General features: G+C 34.2%; 1 non-coding gene across 1 annotated transcript; it reads right to left on the reverse strand.

Annotated features, from left to right (window-relative positions):
* Positions 1–9,918: 9,918 nt before the first annotated feature.
* Positions 9,919–10,024, reverse strand: LOC128294527 (small nucleolar RNA R71). Its single transcript, XR_008284836.1, has one exon. It is a non-coding gene; the product is annotated as a small nucleolar RNA R71 (small nucleolar RNA).
* Between the last annotated feature and the right edge of the window lie 4,615 nt (positions 10,025–14,639).

Here is a 14,639-nt window from a genome sequence, read left to right on the forward strand (position 1 = left end):
CACTTGAGTGTGCGAGCTTGTAATGTATGGCACTAAGTGTGCGAGTTTGGACTATATGGCACTATGTGTGCGGGCTTGAATCACATGGCACTAAGTGTGCGTGATTGAGTATTAAGCACTATGTGTGCGAACTCTACACATATCTCCGATTGAACATTTATATGGAGGCGTGACTTCATCAAGATGAGTATGGACAGCGGGAAGAGTAAGTACCTTGAGTTCATGGATAATAGATGCTATGTTCATGCTCGGGTGGAGTTGGTAAGATTTAAATCTATGTGATGATTTCAATTGCATTCCGTAAATAAGGTATCGTGGAATAGATGAAAGTTCATTTGATTGCATGATTGTTGCGGAAATGAAATGATGTATGGAAATTGCTTCAAATATCCTATTGAACAGTATATGAAATGTAAATGTATGACTTGGTATGAGATTGATCCGAAGATCTAAGGAACTATGGTATAGTTCGGTATGGCGGAACACTTGGCCTTGTTTCATTATTTCATTTTATGATAATTGTATTAATGGATGGTTGAGGAATGCTTATGACTTCTTGAGTTATAAACTCACTCGGTGTTTTCTTGTCACCCATTTTAGGTTTCTTGGACTCGTCTCCTTTTGGGTGTTAAGAACAATCAACGAAGTCATCACACCGCGAGCAATTTTGGTATTGTCTTCTTAGTCAACTTAGGAGAACATTTGGCATGTATGGGCTATTTTGTTTTGTTAAATTTTGGGTTGTAAACTTTAAGCCATGTGAAAATGGCCTATGTGGTCGTTTGAGTGGGATGCTAGAATCTATAGCCACGAGTCTTAGAAACCTTAATTTTGATAAGGTGGCCATAATTTGTGTCACGTATGATGGATGATTAGTAAGGCTAAGGAAGGATTCATGAAATTGGCATAGTCTACTGCAGTAACTGTTGCGGACGGCAGCAGTGATATGAGATCGAAAAATCACTAAAAATAGTAGAAGTGGAATTAATAGCTAAAAAAATTACGTACTCGAAGCTTGATGGGTCTATTTTCATATGGATGAAATGAAACGACCATATGAGCTGTATTTTAAGAGATATCCAAGATTTTGTGAGACAGGGCCAGAACGGTTTCTGGATTCCCTGTTCCGACTTTGAAAATTCATTATAAGTTAACCAGAGATAATTAGGAGTCATACCATATATTTATAAATTCATCTTTGAGTCTAGTTTCTATAGAAACAAACGGTATCAGTATTGAATCCCTACACAGGGAGTTATTCCAGTTGTAACGCACGAAGGTCAGTGTAGTCAACCCCTGTAACATGGGAGACTTTAACTAATAAACTGTACTAATTGGCTTGACCAAAAATTCTAGAAAAAAATCTGTAGATGAACATATAAGTCTAGTTTCAGGGAAAAATTACGAAACTGATTTTTGAGTTGTAAAACTCAAGTTATGATTTTTGAAGCAACTAGTACACAGATTGGCAGCTTGTCTGGAAAATTCTCAATAAGTGGTTTGAAGTCTGTTAACACCTCGTGTTCGACTCCGGCGACGGTCTCGGGTTCGGGGTGTTATAATACTGTAGCAAGAAGCATCCCAAGTTAGTCACCTTTGGTGTTTCTTGTAATTAAACAATAACCCCTCTTTTACAAAGAGCCATAAAACCACTTCGCACGTTGTGATCCTTGGTAACTCCATATAAAAAAATAGATCATATTTTTCGAATCCCATCTACCTGTTGGCTAAAAACTTGTAAACTTCATAAACCAAGAATTGATGGTTATGTGACCATTTTGAAATGCATAGGTAAAAGTACTCTAGAGGTCCCTATATTAGAAGTTAGATTGCATTTTGCCATCTCTACTCAAAAAATGAGCAGATTAGTCCCTAAGTGTTAGATCAAAAAGCAAATTGGTATTTCATGTTAAAATTTTCATCCATTTTACTATTAAAAACTAGAGTAGTTGATGGAATAACCTGAGTGTGACATATGGCGTGTCACGTGTACCTTATGGTGACATATAGGGACCAGTTTTTAACAATAGAAATGAGTAATTTTTAATAGAATGATCAATTTTCTCTTTGATCTAATGTAGACGGACTAATTTACCCATTTTTTAGCAGAGGGGGGAAAATGCAATTCGACTTCTATTACAAGGGCCTAGAACGATCAAACTTACATTGGTGTTGGAAAGTTCAATTTCGGTACCTTATTTTCATAAATCGAGTCTGTAAATATTAAATAGGAATATTTACAGAGTTAGTATATAGATAAATTAAAATTTGGCAAAGTAATTTAACCAAAATTATGATTGATTAAGGTTAGCGACTAAATTCTAAAAGTTTAATCACTTTATATTTTTTATTTGAACATTGCTTGGAGACTTAGATAACAATTATCTAAAGGAATAAAATAAAAATAAACCTATTATAAATGGATGTTAGTATGATTTGATGTTAAATGACATTATGGTTAGTTAATTGGGTAATTAAGGTATAAATAAGTGTGATTAAACTAATTAATTAATATTTAAAAAGTTAATATTAATACATAAAAAACTTAGTGGGAAAAGATGACAAAAATCATCATCTTTCCAAAGGCTTCACTGGCCACAATTGAAGAAACTTAAACTTTGGATAAAAAACTCAAGTAAGTCCCTAGTAATTTTTCTTTGATTTTTATAGATTTTTTTATCATGGGAGCTTAATTATGCTAGCCTAATGACCAATTTGATCAATTGGTGAAGTTTTGATAAGATGTCAGTGTTGAGAATTGAATGATTTAGGTGTTAAATTGATAGAAATTAAGCTTAATTTAAGAAAAAGACTAAATTATAAAGCTTAATGTGAGTTTCATACATTAGGGACTAAATTGAATAAAATTTAAAATTGTTATGAAATGTTGTTAGGAATAGAAAGTATAAAGTTCCTAATGAATAAATGTGAAATCGAATTTTAATTCAAAGCTTGATATTGAAATATTTGTAAAATATGTGAAAATTGATATTTGGTTATGAATTGGATGGAATGTGATAATATTTTATGTTTTATGGCTATTCATAGCTAATGTCGACGTCAAAAATTTTGGTTTGTACATTTATAATTTAAGGTCGTATTAATTTATTACATTTGCATGTTATCTGCATATAAAAGTGTCAAGGTGAGTAAAAAGAAATGATATAAGTTATTGGATTGAGATTGAATGTGAATTTTTGAAATAGAGGATTAAGCTGAATAAAATATAAAATAGCATGAATTGTTTTGAAAATGATATGTGTAATGGAATTGTGTTAAAATGTAAGGATGATATGAAATGTATATGATATATTTATATATTAGAAAATTGGATTATGTTAATGGTTACAATTAAGAAATGTTATGTGTACTAAATTGTAAATGGAATTGAATGTTGATACCCTATTAACTAGTCAAGCTGAGTCAGATATAGTTAGCATGTCATAGGATTGATTTGTGTACAAGTTATGTGCTTATGGGCCAAGATGTACCTCGTGTGCCAATATGCGCTTAGTGCGTTAGTATGCACATTACGTGCCAGTTATCCTATTTCAGATTATCTGATGATGCACTTCGGTGCCAGTTTGGTGTGTTGGTTAGGCGATCCGAGTTTCCATCTGAGTCAATGTCAAGTTAATAGGGGTTGCAAAATATAAAAATGGTGAATGATATGAATATGTTACAATTTGATGCCATTGGAACGAATTGTGTTTAAATACAAATGAAATGCTGAAACCATACATGTGAGTATGCAAATCAAATGAAAACGAAGCCTGGGGGCCAAAACAAATACAAATGAGTCGATAGACTCCAAAAATGAGTTGATTGATATGAATTCAATGTAAAAATAATGATTTGCCATAGTGCATGAATGCATAAGGTAAATGTGCAAAAATGTATGCTGGATTCTTAATATGAATTCTTAATATGAATTAAATGATTGGTAATTGGGAATAAGTTGAAATGGGCTATATATGTGTATTGAGGAATTGACTGATTTATAAGGTTTTAGTATACTTGCATATATAGGTTGATGATGGAAAAATGGTTGACACTTTGGAACATGAATTTGTTAGATATGGAATATGTATATACACGACTTGTCTTCATACATATTGTTAAGTTTATGTTATATGCATTTTGATTTATAAATGTACCACTGAGCCCTATTACTGTAACACCCTTACCTGTATCCGACACCGGACTAGGGAACGAGGCATTACCAGACTTGTACTCAGACATTCATGCAAAATTGGACTATAAAATTTTTCTTCAAATCAATTTCATTCATACATATGCAATTCGTCCCTTATATGGGTCTACGAGGCCCAAAACATACATCGGGGGTGGTTCAGGACTAAACCGAGAACTTTCGAAAAACTTTGGGCAACTTAACAATTTTCTTGTTTTGGAGAGTCACACGATCATGAGCGAAGGCCGTGTGGTCACACACGCCAGTATGGCTTGGGACACGTTCGTGTCCTCAACTCGTGCTCTCTAACTATGACGTCATCATCAAAATAAGGTTACACGGCCATATCACACGCCCGTGTGTCCAGACCGTGTGGTACATTAAAAATAAATGAATTTTTCATAAAATGGTGTAGACTTCACACAGCCAGAGCACACGCCCGTATGGATAGGCCGTGTCTCTCACACGGTCAAGAAACACAATCGTGTCTTAGCCCGTGTGTTTACTACTGGGCATACTGACTTGTAAAACTAGGGTGCAGGGGACACACGGCTATGCAACACACCCATGGGGGCAGACCGTGTGTCACACTCAGCCTAGACACATGCTCGTGTGTCTACCCATGTGGACAATTTAGGGGCTATTTTCTAAGCCAATTGCCACCCTCACACATCCACATTTTCAAACATGTTTCATAGCATGCAACATAGCATATTTAAACACTCAATATCCAATTCCATGGCATTTTCATGCCTTCAAAATATCATCCTAAAGCACATTCAATTAGTCACACCATTTAGAGGCATTCCACACCAATCTCATGCATATCCAAATTTGTTATCCAATTTCCATAATACATATTTATGACCATGATCATCTTAAGCCATTAAGTCATTTCTTATCTCCTAGCCTCTATTCCACACCTCATCATTCATTCACCAAGCAATAACATATCACATCATCAAGGCATTAGTATATGCATGCATGGGTAATTAGATTACAACCCAATAATCAAATATAAGCCATGTCACATGGCCATTTATAAAATGAATCATCAATATTAGAGGCCTTTACAACTTGGCCAAATTTGCATGACACATATCACATCCCTATACATGCCATACTCAGGTTATCAAATTCATTATACCCAATATTCTTTTGATAGTGTGATCGAATATTCCGAGAGCTTCTGATCCCCGAGCTAGCTTGGGGGAACTACAAAGGATGGAAAAGAAAGGAGGTAAGCATTAAAGCTTAGTAAGTCCACATACAAATAAAATGCAATGATAGTAAGCAATTATCATGCAAAGACATAGTAACATAACCATAGAGATTATTCATCATTCAAGAATTTTGACTCATTTATCAAGTGTACTTTCTCATCACAATTCATCCTTTACCGAGGCATTTCTCAAGAGTTTACTGTACATACCTGTACTTACTTGTAGTTTATCATATGATCATACCTTTTTTAACATGCCCTCCTTGGAACTTTCATTACATCATCCATTTCATTGCCCGTTGAACACTCGGAATACTATTGGATACACGGAAAACTTACACATAAGTGCCACATATACGTACGTAGCTAAAGCTACCTCATAACATGTAACGCTTGAAATGGAGCTACTTAGGGGCCGGTTTACATAAGATATCGGTCAGGGTGTAAATACACGGGTACCACTTAGGACTACCTAGCCATCGGTAGGACACACAAGACTAGTATCGGGAACCAAATTACATGTATCTCATACATCATGAACTCAGACCACTCAATGAGCTCAGATGTCACATATATATCACGAACCCAGACTGCTCAATGAGTTCAAATTTCTTAATTCCTAGTGACATGTCACTTGTATCCTAGACTATTTCTAAGGTTCAAACGGGGTTTCCATGCTTGTCGCATCACTGTCGAACTTGCTTGTAATGTCGTTTACAATATCCATAATACCAACCATGTACTCATGAAATTTCAAGGCATATAATTCATGATAACAAATAAACATTTAAATTCATATAACATTAAAGCATTAAAATTTGTAATACATCACATTATTTACACATTAACTTACCTTGGTACAAAATGATGATAAACGAGCCTATTTGTCAAAAACTTTATTCTTAACTCGATCAAGACTCGTATCACATTTTTCTTGATCTATAATGCCAAATTTAACTTGTTTAATAATCACATTGTCCGAATCAGTCCATAATTCATACTTTGATGAAATTACCTTTTTACCCCTAACTTTTCACTTATTTACAATTTAGTCCCTAGGCTCGTAAAATGAAATGCATGCATTTTCTTTGTTACCTAAGCCTAAACGAATCTTCCTTGTACTCATAATAGCCTACATTTTCATAAAAATCAGAATTTTATCACTTATTTTACACCTTTTTTCAATTTAGTCCTTTTCAGTGATTTTCATGAAAAATCATCTTGTGAAAGATGTTTATCACACACTAAACTCTCATATTCTTCCACAAATCATCAAAATACATGCATGTCACACATTGCTAAATTTTCATACATAAACCCTACTTCAAAATAAGGGTTGAAATAGGTAAATCAAGCTATGAGGACTTCAAAAATGTAAAGAACATTAAAAATGAGCTAGAGAACACTTATTATTGAGCTTGAAAAGATGAACAAACCCTAGCTATGGTGACTCTTGAAATTTTAGCTAGCTCTCAGAGAAGATGTACAAATTTTTGCTTTCTTTTTAACTTTTTATTCTTTTGTTTACCAAATGACCAAAATGCCCTTAAGGCCTTTCTTTCAAATTTTTCCTACACATGTCCATTTTTGTCCAAACTTATAGAAATTGGTAAAATTGCTAATTAGGACCTTCTAATTTATAATCTAAACCAAATTCATGCTAAAATCTTATAGAACACAAGATTTGCATCTTATTCAATTTGGTCCCTAAAGTTGAATTAGACATTTTATGCATAGAATTTCTTCATGAAACTTTGACATAAGCATGCATACACATCATAGACTACATAAAAGTCATAAAATAATCATTTCTATCTTGGATTTATGGTCTCAAAACTACTATTCTACCTAAGCCCTATTTCAGAATGTTACAACTCTCCTTCTTTTAGGGATTTTCGTCTTCGAAAATCTTACTGGTAAAAAAGTTTGGGTATTGTTTCCTTATTGCCTCCTCTGGCTCCCATGTAGCTTCTTCAACCCCATGTCTTTGCTATAAGACCTTCACAAGAGCAATACTTTTGTTTCTCAATTGTTTGACTTCTCGAGCTAAGATCTTAACCGTACCTCACCATTAGTCATATCCGGTCGAATTTCAACCTCTGTCGGAGCAATCACATGTGAGGGATCAAATCTATATCAGCGTAACATGGACACATGAAATACATCGTGAATCTTTTCTAACTCAAACGGCAAAGCCAATCAATATGATACCGGACCTATCCTTTTGGTAATCTTACACAGTCCTATAAAACGAGGACTCAACTTGCCTTTTCTATTGAATCTCAAAACTTTTTTCCATGGAGACACTTTCAAGATTACCTTATCTCTGACTTGGTACTCAATTTCCTCTCTTTTCAAATCCGCATACGACGTTTGTCTATCCGATGCCACTTTCAAACAATCATGAATTACCTTCACCTTTTCTTCAGTTTTGATAAATCGTAATTTATACATGTGTTTATCCCATGCTTAGCACATTTATGAATGGTTTCTCCGTAGATTTGGTGAATTCGATGCTCCTTAATTTCATGTTTTATACTTAGGTGAGCATAGGAGACTAAAAAGAGCGAGAAAAGGGCTGAAAATGGAGAAAATAGACCCATAAGGGAAGTCAACACAGCCTGGACTTCCTCATACAGGCGTGTCACACGGTCGTGTCCCTTTGGAAAGATCGAAGCATGACTTACACTGGTAGACTACACGCCCGTGCCTATTCAACAGCCTTGACCACGGGCTAGAGTAATCACACATGGGCGTGTCCCTACCGAGCCTAAGTATAACCCTATTCGAAAAAGGCCAATTTTGAGGGCTCTTAGGCATTCTAAAGCATATTTAAACACTTGAGAAGACACTTAGAAAGGGGGACGTAGAGTATGATGCAAGGAATTACTCAAGGAAAGCCAATGGGTCCATCTCAGAAGCTGGATTCATCATCAAGACTAAAGATCTCCCTTCAATTTCCATTCAGGGGTTTTGGGTTTTCTTTATGTTTTGTATTTATTATTCTTCTGAGATGTTTTCTTCTATAATTATGAACTAAACCCCATAAATACCTAAGAGGAATGAAACCTGAGACAGATCTTGTTATTATCATCTGAATTGTATCATAAATATTTTACTTGTTCTTAATTATGTGTTCTTAATTCTTGTTTTAATATTCCAGGATATTGATTTGAGTTAATGCTCTTATTTAGAGGAGGAATATACCCTGTTTAAGATTAAATTTGTCATAATTAAGCAGATTTGATTGCACGCTTAGAGATAGGGTGATAAGATTTTGTCAGATTAGGGTGAAACCTAATAAGGAGATCTATAGATCGAGTTAATACAACACTAGGTGTTAATTAGAAAGAGATTTCAATTAATCAACCTAGGGTTAGACGTTATTAGTCTCGAGAGAGATAATAATATAAATTATGGATTTTTATGGATCAAGTCAAATGAATAAACCGTCTGATTCAGAGTCAAATAACAGGTGAAGTCTAGGTGGATTTTTCCTTGGGTATTGTCTTAATCAAACAAGTTTTCCCAAAAGCTTTTTTCCAATTTTCTCTCTGTGCACTCTTAGTTTAGTTAATTAGTTTAAATAAACAAATCCCTTAATTTTTAGGCTAGATAATAAAAAGAAAGTAATTAATAGTACTCTTGGTTCTTTTGGGTTCGACAATCCGATCTTGCTAAAGCTATACTACTATTCGATAGGTACACTTGCCTTCATCATGATAATAGTTAGTTTCAAGAACGATTAATTATAAAATTTTCAAACCTGTACAAATATCACGTATCAAGTTTTTGGTGCCGTTGCCGGGGAACTAGGATATTAGGAGCACTCGATTTTTATTACTTTAGCCATTTCATTTTTATTGCAATTGAAATTTTTATTTTATTTTCTAATTCTTCATTTATTTTCTTCTGACAGGTTTTTCTAGTTTATGACTAGAAGAAACCCGTCAGGACCATTACTGTTTGATAGTGAGACTGATCGCACAGTTTGCAGAAACCGAAGAGAAATAAGGCAAAGCTTAAGATACACAGAGGAAGAGCAAGAGGACAATATTTCAACCACAACCGATGAGATGGCTGAAAACCAAGAAAATTTACTACCTCCTGCGATTGCTGCTAATCAGAATCCTGCTTTGCGTACTTTGTATGATTACGCTAAACCTTCTTTAACAGGAACAGAATCGAGCATAGTTAGACCTACTATTGCTGCAAATACTTTTGAACTGAAACTTAACACAATTCAAATGATACAACAACTTGTTCAGTTTGATGGTTTGTAGGACGAAGATCCCAACGCTCACTTGGAAAACTTTTTGGAACTATGTGATACATTTAAAATTAATGGCGTTTCTAATGACGCCATTCGCCTTCGGTTATTCCCTTTTCATTAAGGAATAAGGCTAAACAATGGTTGAACTTGTTACCACGAGGGTCAATCACTAGTTGGGAACAAATGATCGAAAAGTTTTTATTAAAATATTTTCCGCCGGCTAAAATAGCCAAATTAAGTAATGATATCTCTTCTTTTGTGCAGATGGATCTAGAAACACTCTACGATGCAGGGAGAGATACAAGGATCTATTAAGAAGGTGTCTTCACCATGGGTTACCACTCTGGCTATAGGTTCAAACGTTCCACAATGGCCTGAATCCTTCAACTTGGCATAAGATCGACGCAGCCGCTGACGGAACTATCAATAATAAGACACCTGAGGATGCTTATGAATTTATAGAAGAGATGTCACTGAATAATTATTAGTGGCAAGTCATGAGGACAAAGCCAACGAAAGCATCTGGTGTTTTTAACGTTGATTCAGTCACTATGCTCTCTAATCAGGTGGAACTTTTGAAAAAGAAAATTGATGGTTTTCTTAGTTCTTCACAGGTTCACCCAGTAATGCAGTGCGAAACAAGTGGAGGTGGATCGAACAATCCAGAATACCCACCCTATGGCCACAACATGGAGAGCGAGCAGTTAAATTACATGGGTAATTGTGACAGCCCTAAATTGACCCTAGTCAGAAAGTGGTTTCGGGACCACGAAACCGAGTCTTATAAATAACTAAAAGTTATATTCTGTGTTTATGATGTGAGTAAATGCATGTGTGAAAGTTTCATGCATTAATTTGATCATTTTTATGTGAATTTATTAAAATGGACTTATATGAAACATTGTTGGAAAGTGAGAGGTTAATCTTACAATGGTCTAATAGTACATGCATTGAAAAGAGTGGTTTTGCATGTCAATTAGACCATTTTTGAATGTAAATGGCCGGCCAACACATGCATGTAACAATGTGTTCTCTTGTCTCCATTTTTAATTGGTGGGAATTATGTATAATAATAAATTTATAGTAGTGGTGGTGATAAAAAAAAAACAAAGTCCCATCATCTTTTTTCATCTTGCCGAAACCATAAGGAAAGGAAAAAGAAAAATGGAAGGAAGAACACCTAAGGCATTCAGCCATCTTGTATTGGGAATTAAGGTATGATTTCATATGTTTTTCTTTGGATTTTGAGAAATTTAAATTGGTTTTAAAGCTCCTAAAATGACCCATGTATGTGATTTTGTGTTTGGGATGCATGAAGCATTCGGTCATGAGCTCAATGGGTTACATTGTGTATGTTTTGATAATTTGTGAGGAGAAATGTTTCTAATTGAGTATAAACAAACTAAATTACTATATGTGGCTCAAATGAGCTTGAGTAGTCGGCTAATGAAGTTAGTTGAGTTATAATACTTGCTTAATAATGAAAAGAACATGAGCTTAATGCTCAAATAGCATTCGGCTATTGGACTAAGTTAAATTAGTTAAGAAATGAGTTCCAAGATAGTGAATTATGTGTTAAAAGAGGGATTAGGTTGTATATACGTGTTTAGATTGAAAACAAGAGGCTATGTTAGCTAATTGAGGGATTCGGCCATGGTATTATAGTGAGTAATAATTTGAACAAGGGTTTTAATTGTATGATAGGTTTTCAGATATGGTTGATTGGATAATAAATTGGTGTGGGTGTTTTGAAATGAGATATGTACAATTATAAGTTAAATTTAAGGTTTGTTAAATTTATCCTTATCATTGCTGAATGAGTTCAATGGCTAAAGAAAATTGTTAAGTGCTTAATTAATGTGCATTCGGTCATTTAGGATGAGTATACATTTGATAATGTTTTGATACTTTGAAATGGAATTTAATTATTAATGAGTTATAAGCTTGTTGAATTTTGAGATGTAATTGGGAGTAAATTTGATATGAGCATATTTTGTTAATGACATATTGATAAATGTTGAGTTACGATACCATGATATTAAGCTTAAAGGCATTCGATCATGAGATGGATTAAGGTGAACTAAATGATATTCGGCAATGGTACTTTTACATGAGAAATTCGGTGTTAATTGTATTAAATGAGGTTGAGGTAGTTGCCGAATGTGTTTAAAATTAAGTAAGGTTAATAATAGAGCAATGAGTGGCTAGTAGAATCTAGTTAGTCCTCTTGTTGTATTCGGCCATGAGTTTGTATAATTGGTTTGTAATAGATTAAATTTGTTTATTCAAGCTCAAGAGCTGAGGGAGTCTAATTCGGATAAGAGAGAAAGCTACCTAACCGAATAGTCGATCTGTAATCATTCGACAACTTCCGAGGTAAGTTCTTAAGTAATTGAGTTTGATTCCTTTGTAAGTTTAAGTTTTAAAATGGGATGAATATGAATTATGTATATACGTTAAGGTCAATGACCTTTCTAAATGACGGCATATATGATATTATGTTTTAAATATGTGAATGAGAACTTTACGAGTAAATTGTATAAATCTGCTAAGGGGCAACAATGATGGCGTGTTTTGGAAAAATTACCATAAATTGTGGGAGTTGAGTTAAAAGCTGGATAAATTATGTAATTAAATCTTGACGCGTCTAGTTTCGTATAAAAGAAATCGTGTAAGTAAAGGGGTTGCCGATAATGAGATTTTCAAAGTTGGGTGAGACAGAGTCAGAATGGCTCCGAAATCCTCTGTTCAGTATTTTGAAAATCATTATAAATCGTACAAAAATGATTATAAGATAAAATTTTATGTTTAGACTCCTTAATGAGTCTAGTTTCAAACAAAATAAATGAAAACATATTTTAAATTCTGTACAATGAGAAATTAAATTCTTAGTGAAGAGTAGTCAGAGTAGTCAAGCAATAAAATAGGGGAAATTTTAAGAAAAATCTGATATTGATTGGCCAAACCAAAAATTCTGAAATTTTTTTGGATAGAGGATATACGGGTCTATTTTCAGGGAAAATTAACGGCACATAATTTGGAATTTCGTAGCCCTAGTTACAAATAATTTAACGACTGTTGCTCAAGAAAACAGCTTGTAGAGAAATTATGGTCATGTTGTAAACATGGATAAAACTTGTTTTAGTTGCTCATAAGCTATTGATTAAACTCATACGTGAATTCTAAATTGTGATGTTATAAAATGATATATGAGTGTTAGATGGATCTTTGATATTAAAATTTGTGAAATTGTAAGTTTATAAGTATTCAAATATGAAATGATAGTATGGCTTGAAATTGAATTACTCATCGGAAAATGATAGATGTAGATTCAGCCAAGACAAAGTGTATACATGAAAGTATATGTGGTATGTGAAGTATATTTGGATAATTGCGATGTGAATACATGAAAATTTATATTTTGATTTAGGATTTTATGTGATGAATGTGAACATGCGTATGTGTGATAAGGCCGAATGGCCAATGTGATGAATGTGAACATGCGTATGTGTGATAAGGCTGAATGGCCAATGTGATGAATGTGAACATGCGTATGTGTGATAAGGCCGAATGGCCAATGTGATGAATGTGAACATGCATATATGAGATAAGGCCGAATGGCCAATGTGATGAATGTGAACATGTATATATGTGGTAAGGCCGAATGGCTAATGCGAAATGTGTATGAGATAGATATGAGGTAAAGCCGAATGGCTAATGCGAAACGTGTATGAGATGGATATGTGGTAAAGCCAAATGGCTAATGTGAGATATGTATGAGATGTGTATATATATATATATATATATTATGGACAAATGACAAACGGTGGAGGGTGTGTTTTATTAGATATTTGATAAGGTAAATGAATTACAAATATGATAGTCGATGTGAATGTTGTAGCATGTGAATAAATATGCATGAAACTCTATGATGTAAACCTAGGATTAAAGACCAGATGACCATATGTGGTGACTATGTCTGGGTTAAGACCCGATAACTTCGTGTGGAGATTTTGTCCGGGTAAGACCCGATGACTACGTGTGGAGATTTTGTCTGTGTAAGACCCGATAACATCGTGTGGAGATTTCATCTGAGCTAAAGGTTTCGCCGATAATCCGAGTAGAGGTTAAAGCTATAAGACTTCGTAATAAGAATTGCTTATAAATATATTCAATGCGAAAGGTTAAACAGGTATGTACTCCAAGTTTATATGTGAGCTTGATTTGAACTAAATCATAAGGTAGTCATGTGATGCATACGTGAGCAATCTATGAGACTATTCCTATGTTTATGTGGCATCGGATCAGTGTGAGAGGTTATGTGAAATTATACAATATATCTACGTCACATGAGCTCACTTTTATGTGAAAGTTTATCTGCCTATTGTATATGATGAGATGTGCATATTTGGAAAAAGGGATGGTATGGCCGAAGGAAGAGTGAAATAAAAATACGAACAACTATGTTATAATTTGATTGTTATCTGTTGACACTGCTTAAAACTTACTAAGCATTGTAATGCTTACTCCGTTTACTTTGTTTCCTCTGTTTTATAGATCTCATTTCGAAGCTACAGGCTCGGGGATCGTCAGCAACTAGTCACACTATCACTATCCACTATTTGGTACTGCTATGTTTTGGATTATCTTATGGCATGTATAGAATAGACTAGTAGTGGGAGGATATTTTGGTTAATGTATATAAGCCATGCAAAAATGGCATCTTTTGAATGTGTACTTATAGAAGTTTAAATTGTATCCCTGACTGTCTTTAGTATTTACCCAAAGGAATGCTCCTTATTTCAAAAAAAAAAAAAATTTACTGTTCTGATATGAGTTTCAAGTCTAGTAATGCCCCTTTACCTATTCCGGCGACGGATACGGGATTGGGGTGTTACAGTAATAATCCTCAATCTCAAAATAATCCTTATAGTAGTACTTACAATATAGGT

Source organism: Gossypium arboreum, chromosome 6, assembly GCF_025698485.1.
Source record: "Gossypium arboreum isolate Shixiya-1 chromosome 6, ASM2569848v2, whole genome shotgun sequence".
In the NCBI taxonomy this organism is placed as follows: Eukaryota; Viridiplantae; Streptophyta; class Magnoliopsida; order Malvales; family Malvaceae; genus Gossypium; species Gossypium arboreum.